This window comes from Octodon degus, unplaced genomic scaffold (genome assembly GCF_000260255.1).
Source record: "Octodon degus isolate 3935 unplaced genomic scaffold, OctDeg1.0 scaffold00050, whole genome shotgun sequence".
Taxonomy (NCBI): Eukaryota; Metazoa; Chordata; class Mammalia; order Rodentia; family Octodontidae; genus Octodon; species Octodon degus.
This window is the reverse complement of record NW_004524626.1, coordinates 14,007,633-14,015,991: the sequence shown is the minus strand read 5'-3', so window position 1 is coordinate 14,015,991 and position 8,359 is coordinate 14,007,633. Positions and strand designations below refer to the sequence as shown.

The 8,359-nt window shown below is 38.4% G+C and overlaps 1 pseudogene; it reads right to left on the bottom strand.

Moving 5' to 3' along the window:
- Positions 1–2,001: 2,001 nt before the first annotated feature.
- Positions 2,002–2,952, bottom strand: LOC101578774 (annotated as a pseudogene).
- Positions 2,953–8,359: the final 5,407 nt, after the last annotated feature.

The following is an 8,359-nucleotide window of genomic DNA, read 5'->3' as shown; positions in this document are numbered from 1 at the left end:
TCATTTTGTGTAGCACTGTCTTCTGACGTTTGTTGTCGATCTTTGTTGTAGTTATAAACTTCACACGTACTGAAGTTCGGGTGCAGCTCTACAAAGTTTGGACTTATCCAACTGTGCCTGGCTTGGGTCTGACTGCTGTGCTCAGCTCCTTCCCGCTGCTGCCCTTGAGGGTGAACCTGTTGTGCCCCTGTGGCAAGATGTTCTGCTCCTGGAGAAGCTGCATGGATCTATCCTCTATACTCTCTGCACGGATTGTAGCTGCAGGGTTACACCCCAAGCATGTATGCCAGGCCTGAGCTGTGCCTGGAGGGTTCAAGGTGGAGTAGGGGGGAGAGGAAGCTCTCCCTCACACTTACCAGACCTGAGCTAGGACTGGGTCTGGGGGTTCCTGGAACGCGGCAGATATTCCTACTTGGCGGGCGGGGTGGGGGAGGTGCTGCGGAGTGGTGGGGGCGTCCCAAGGGGGTGGGAGAGGGTCTGGCCCACACTGCGCCTGGGCTGGGTCTGGTCCCACCAGCACATGGTAGCAGGAATCTCTCCCACACACTCACCGGACCTGGGCTAAGACTGAGTCTCAGATTTCTTTTATTTTAGAGACAGTCTTGCTAAATTTCTCAGGGAGTCTCAAACTCGCCATTCTCCTTCCCCAGCCCCCTAAGTATTTGGAATTGAAGGCCTGTTTGTACAATTGCACCTAGCCAATACGGTAGATTTTGATGAAAAAGAATATTTTTAAGTAAGCATAATACTGAGATGCAAACACTGGTTGAATTTCTCCAAGTTCTCTCTATACTTCATAAGAACATATGAAATTATAATTTCAGGCTCAGCCAGAAAACCTAGGATAAAAAAATTCCCTAAAAGGAATCCCTGTCACACACAAGAAATCTTAACCCATTGATCATGAAAATTCATGGTCAACGTGATGGAAATTAGAGTACAGAAATATCAATAACAACAACCAGGCAACACATGACAGAGAAGTCTGCAACATGATTGCAAGAAATGTCTACAACAATGTACTGGCAGTTTGCTGTACCTGGAACCTCGTCCAGGTATGACCCTTGCACCTGCTGCAATCAACTGGCAATTCTGAGAAAAACAGGTCTTAAAAAAAGCTCCTGATGTAAGGCTACATGTAGGGTTTCTTATTTTTTCAGTGTTTTTAATACAAGGTCTTGCTGTACAGTTCAGGCTGGTGTGAATTCACTTTCTAGCTCAGGTTGGTCTTTGTCTTCTCAATGACCTTCTAGCCTTAATGTCCAGACTTCTGGCATTACAGACATGCACCATCAAGCATGGTCAAGCAATGACTCTGAAAACTCTACATTCACTTCTTCTGATCCACTTGCAGTCAATAAAAATTTGCTTTATTTTCTCAGCATATTGGACATAGAGTGTCTTTTCTTTAAGAAATTACATGAGCTTTTTATTGGAAAGTAATATTATCCCAAAACCATCTCAATCAACTGACACACACATTGTGAAACTAATAAAATATGGTGGATGCTAACATAACCATATAGGATGTAGTTTTAAGGAACATTTTAATAATTATTTAATTGAAAATGAAACACTATTACCATTATTTCACAATGGGTCACATGTGCAATGTAATCTTTGTGGCCCTAATCAAAGGAGCAAGCCTAATTGAGCTACCAGATATTATCTTGATTTATTTATAACATTCTCTGTCTTATCAATCTACTAAAACTGTCCCTCTGAGATACAGGAATAAAATTTCACAGAAGCAAAACCACCACCGAGGTGCTGATTCCATGGAAATGTAGCAATGAAAGGGAGCACAGAAAAAGAAATTGGTTTTCAAAATATTACAGAGTTGCACAGGAATAAAACTCATGGACTCAATCCAGTATGAGACATACTTAGTCAGCATATGATATAGTTCCATTGAGAAGAATTCAGTAATGAATATCTCTGGCATTCTGGTTCATCAGGATTTCTTTCATTGTAATTTCCCATAAAAACTCTAACCAAAAGTCAGGAACACAATAAAAGAAAACGTTTCCTATTAAATAAATTCCTCAAAGCTCCCTGTATTTCCCTGTTTCTCAAACTATAGATAAAAGGGTTCAGCATTTGAGGAATAACATTGTACATCATTGAAGCCACTACACTCTTAAAGGAAGAACCACTGACTGCAGAACTCATGTAGACACCAACACCCGTCACATAGAACAAGGACACCACTGATAGATGTGACCCACAGGTGGAAAAGGCTTTGTACCTTCCATTTGCTGATGGAATCCTCATAACAGAGGACACAATTTGAGTATAAGAAAAAATAATCCCAGAGAGAGGAATACCACCCAATAGGGTAGTCGCTGAATACATGAGAAGGTTATTGATGAAGATATCAGAACAAGAGAGTTTGATGACTTGAGAAAGTTCACAGAAGAAGTGGGGGATTTCCACCCGTATGTAGAAGAACAGCCGCAGCACCATCATACTATGAGTAAGGGCATTCACAGTCGTAATGAAGAATGACACTAGAATCATCAGGACACAGAGCTGAGGCTTCATGATGACTGTGTACCTTAGTGGGTGGCAAATGGCCACGTAGCGGTCATAGGACATCACTGCAAGGAGACAACTTTCTAATCCACCAAAAATCAAGACAAAGCAGATCTGAGAGAGGCAGCCTATGTAAGTGATGCTATGGTCCTGTATTTGGATGTTCACCAGCATCTTTGGGATTGTGGTTGTGCTAGTACAGATGTCAGTGATGGACAGATTGGAAAGGAAAAAGTACATGGGGGTGTGCAGGTGGGAGTCAGAGATGACAGCCAGTATGATGAGCAGGTTGCCCAGGATGGTGACCAGGTGCATGGTCAGGAACAGGCTGAAGATGAGGGGCTGCAGCTATGGATCATCTGTCAGTCCCAGGAGAAGGAATTCTGAAATAAGTGTTTGGTTTGTGGGTTCCATACTGCTAATATAAATTCAGCAGAAAATATAGGGTCAAAAAATGAATGATTTATATACAAGCAGCAAGAACATAATTAAGAAAAAGATAGATATGAAATATTCTATAAGTGATGTGTGTTTCTTTTGATAAGTTCTGGAATGAGGAGCAATAATTTATGTTTTAGCAAACACTCAAGAGAAGTTTGGTGTCTTTGATACCTGAGAACTTGTGCTTTAGATTTATTTCTAATTAATATTGAAGCACAATAGTATTCAAATCTTTGCTTTGAGTCATCCTCCATTCACCTTTCTACAACTCTTCTAACTCCTATTCACTTATAAACACACAAAATCTTACTCCTTGAAACAAGCATGAGACTATAACAAAAAGTGAGACATGGGATGTTCATTTGGAAGTTTTAGATGCTTCCAAATACAAAGAAGGTTAAAAATGAATGTGTTCAGTTTGTCTTCTTCAGAAATGGTCTCCAGCTGTGACCTGCCCCTGAATCACCTGAAGCCCTTGTCAAATTATAAATGACATCAGTGCCATGAACTGAAGAGGACCATACTATGCCACCATGTCCATAGGGGTTGGCAAAGGCTAAGTCAGAGGACAGATGGTCTGAATCTTTAGTCAACTACTCTTTGCTGATGTCTCTGGAGACTGCACGGTTTGCATTCTGATGTGATCATGAATATCTCACAATTTCCTTTTGAAATCTTAATAGTTACATATTGGACACGGCCTCATAATTTCTCTTCTTTTTATGCTTTCTTCTACTCATTAAGTTAATTAAATCAGGTGCAAGGGATCTACCCAGGTGAATGAGGGAAAGAACAGAAAATGTTGTCCGTAAGTAGGAACCTGATCAGCATCTGTTGAGACAGAAACAAAAATTCTAACAAGTACACTACATAACAATGCCAAACATCCCTAACCCTAAGGAAACTGCTTTCTTTAGTGAGGTAGGCAGCATATCATAAATATTTTAAACTAATACCAAGTAAGTAAAGAGGAGAATGGATACAATATGATGCTGCAGTGGAAAGAAGATGAAGATAAAGATGATTTCTTCTTCAGAGATAGAAACACATACGATAAAAAAAAAATTACAGTCAGGTTCCTAAAAGGAAGGGCCCTGGGGAACAATGGTCTTCCTTTCCTAAGGAAGAGAAAAACAATAAGGAAGGTGATGATCATTTAGTGTCATAATAAACTCAAACAACTGGAATTATAAGTAGTGCCCTGCATGCGATATATGAATGAAGACAAATTTTAGTTGAATAAGCAGCCTATGTGTCCTCATTTTCTTAATGGGAACTACCTGATAGGTGAGTTCTTTAGCAGTGATGTAACAAGCAGTACACAATATACACTTTTGCATCCATCATTTGCATATCTTAAATATACACAATTATTAATTTTGGACTAATATTCCAATACACTTAGGGGGCATTTTCTTTACGTATGTGAGTCATGTGAAATAACTAAGACAACAGCTATGAGCACAGCACTGAACAAGGGAGAGTCTCATATAGATCTCTTCTAGTGTGTGGGTGTGTCTGTCTGTCTGTCTGTGTGTTGTCTTCCACGCACATATGAAATAAGTGATGCTTTGCCACAGAAAGGTGAAGAAGATTGAAGGTCTTAGTCGGTGTGTTTTTCTAACCAAACAGTGTTCTAGTGTAACATTTCATTCTTTAATAAAGTTACTTATATTGCTAACTTATACCATATATTTTAGTAAAATATGAAATCAGCCACTCTGGGTTTTTAGTTTCTTCATCTTAAGAATATTATTGAGTGTTCTTTACAGAATTAGAGAATGTTTTTCTTTAAGCTTTTGCAGTTAATATACTCTAAAATTGAAAATGTGTTATCAGTCACTACTACAAGTGTCACTTAAGGGTTTTCTAAAATTTTTATGTATTTGGTACAGGGTCCTACTACACAGCTTGGAGTCATAGTGTTCCTTCTGTTTTCTGCCTCTTTAGCACTGAGATTACAGGCATGTGCCACCATGCCGGGACTCCGTTGACTGACTCAGCACATTGGGGTGCAGGCCCGGTGCAGCATGTGGTACCAGAAATGGAACCCCAGTGTCTGCATTTGGCTAAGCAGGGCCTTAGTGTTCTGAGCTATCTTGCAGGCCCTAGAGGTTTAATTTAATTTTATATTTCCTAACTTTAGTCCCACCTACTACGGTGTATAAACTCCAGTCATTTAATAGTTTAATATTTTTTCTTAAATTAGGTTTTGTTTTGTTTATAGCAGGGATCAAACTAGGGACCTTGTACTTGTTGGGCAGGCACATATCCACTAAAATAGATCCCTGACCCTAAATTAGTTTTAACACAAATGTTTTTTTTTTATTTGTACAGTGGTCATTGTGATTTTATTGTAGTTTTTCGCACTTTCATATTCTGACATGGTGTAGACATATATGCTTATGAAGTGAGTAGTTTGATATATATGCAATAGAAAGAGAAGCTGTGTACTTCACAGTATAATATTTTGACATTTGAAATCTCTAACATGTACTCTTACTTTTTCTCTACTTCTACTACGGAAACTTGCTATTCAGACTTATTGAAATCTTGATATCTGCATAGAATAGCCTATATTTTTGGCATGCATGATGAAATTATTTTTTCTTAATTATTAAAGATTGCCAGTTGCTATGTAAAAAAAAATAAAAGAAAGAACATCTAAAGCTTGGTGAATGCAAGATTCAGTGACAACTTTTTTAAAATGTGGGAATCTTGATAGCAAAATTAAGGAAGGAGAGAATCACCAGTGATATCAATGTCCAGCTGATCTACACATATGAGGTCACATGGATAATGAAAATGAATTAAGTAAACTACATATCTGAATAAAAAAATCATAAATAATTACACTATAACTTTTGTATGTATTGGTTATAGTATCCAGGATTTCTGCACTGAGCTACATCTCCAGCCCATTTTTATTTTTGAGACACAGTTTCATTAATTTTCCCAGGTCAGAGTAGAAGTTTTGAACCTCCTAACAGCTTTGCTGATCGGGGGACTTACGAGTGTGTACAGCCCTTCCAAACTAGGAAAACATTTCTATGAAAAAAAAATCGACATCATGAGAAAAATTTGAATATGTTTGAAAGTGATCTGGGAGGAATATTTTCACAGTGCATAAAAGAAAGTACAGAAAATAGTGCTTAGAATACAATGGCCAGAATTTCAAAATTCACAAATTCCACCATTTTTGCTTCTTGTTTTTATTGCAAGAAATAATAGAGACCAATTTGAGGCCCCTACCTTCACATACTTGCACAAACTTGAGATTTCCCTGTAGATATTACAAAGTTTCAATGGTATATATTATTCTCCACATATATTTTATTACACTTTATGACATTTTACCAAAAATAAACCTTCAGTCTATTGTATTTTAAGTACTTAATGTAAGTCACATGTGGTGGTGAACACCAGTGATTCCTACCTACATTTTGAGAGCATGAGGTGAGGACAGCGCTAAGTGTGAGCCGCACATGAGCAATTTAATGATTTAGTGAAAGCTTGCCTGAAAATAAAACTTCAAATGGGCAGTGATTTAATTCAGGGTGAATGCCCTGAATTCAATCTCAACTGCTACAAAATCATTAATTAATAACTTCATATGTGAGCAGAATTTAATATAACAGGACCTCACCACATAAGCTATTTGTAATTGACATTCTAGGTTAACCTACTTTTATTAGTCTTCTCTTGGATATTAACTACAAGGCTATTCCAATATATTGTCATCACACATCTAATTCATGCTTTCCCTAACGTGGGTGTTATAATTCCTGTCTTCTCTTTATGACTACTTATGAAACACAGGAATGTATGGAGGGCACCATCACATCCACAATGGCGTGCCCTCAGGAGAAGGAGAGAAGGAAATAGAAGGAAGTTGATTCTATGGACTTTTCTTACCATTTAATTGCAAAACACTTCAAATGCATGTGTCACATACCTGTATTTCTCAATTCTGAGAAAAAGAACATTTGTTGCTGTTGTTAATCACACTGTTTATATTGCTTTGTTTTAAACATTTTTTTTTAGTCTTCAAAAGCAAAGCATGCAGACTTAGAGGCCACTGGGTAAAGCTTTCTGAGTCTCCATCTCTTTCCTCAGAGTCCTCATAGACCTCTAAAAGGACTACACAGTAGCTTGCTACAATATTGTATAAAACACATCAGGAGGACTGAGAAACAGAATGAAGATTATGAACTTAATTTTTGTGGCCCCAAAATTCATATGCTGAATTCTTAACCAAGTTTACCTCACAACATGAGTATACTTGGAGAAGCGCCAGGGAAAAATTGACTTGTTTAGGTTGAAGTCATTAGAGTGAGCCTAAGTCCAGTAAAACTTATAAGAAAAAAATTAAATGTTCTTTTCAATCACCCACAGAGGCAAAGCCACATTAAAACACGGTGAAGACAGTAATTGGCAACCATGGGAAACACCTCAGAAGAAATTCTTCCTGTTAATATCTTTGTATTTGAACTTCTAACTTAAGAAGTAAGGAAATCAAGTTTCCTTTGGAAGCCAAGAAGACCCATCCTCAAATACTACTATAAGAAGTCAAATAAATATCAGTGTATTTTGAACATGTCAGTGTTTTCAAAGAAGGACCAATTTCTTCTCAGAAAGAAATGAGCTTTGCCCTTCTTGACAGAGGGAGGGTAGTCATAAAGACAGCCAGCTTTCTATCAGTACAAATGTATATGAGAATGTATGAGGAGGGTGACAGGCAATTGACAGAAGATGCTTGGTGGTCTTCTTCCCATCAACTCATGCCTGTGCTCTCCTTACTGTTGTCCAGGATGAAATGATAATAAATTATCTACCCATCCTCCCAATGCATTAAATACATGGCTCTTAGTCCCCCAACTGGATTCACTGTCATAATGCTAAGCAGCTCACCTGGATATGGGAGACAAAGATCTGTTCTCAGGATGGGTGGAGATGTTGAATAAACCAGCATCCTGCTAGAACAAAAGGATCCTTTCTGGGTGTATGACCTCAGATACTGCTTGCTGATTGCTCAGGGCTGTTGAGTGAGTCCCATGTCAACTCCTATCTTCTCTGTTTCTCCAGGGAGCAATTTTACAAAGATCCATCATACCAGCTTCATTCTGACCCCATGTGCACGTATTCTTAAAGACCAATAATAGAGAAGAGAGGAGAGAGTAATTCAAGACAACTGAGTTCCTGTCCCTTGAGGTGAGGGGCCCAACACCCAGGTCTCTCCACTGTTTCTGTTCCTTTCTATTACAAGGTCTTTGCACACCCTACATATGATACCTTTATAATCAATTCCAGTCTTTCATCTCATCCTTACATAAAATCAACTCCATATATATCATGGTATCCATTTCAAGTGTGACATAGGCTA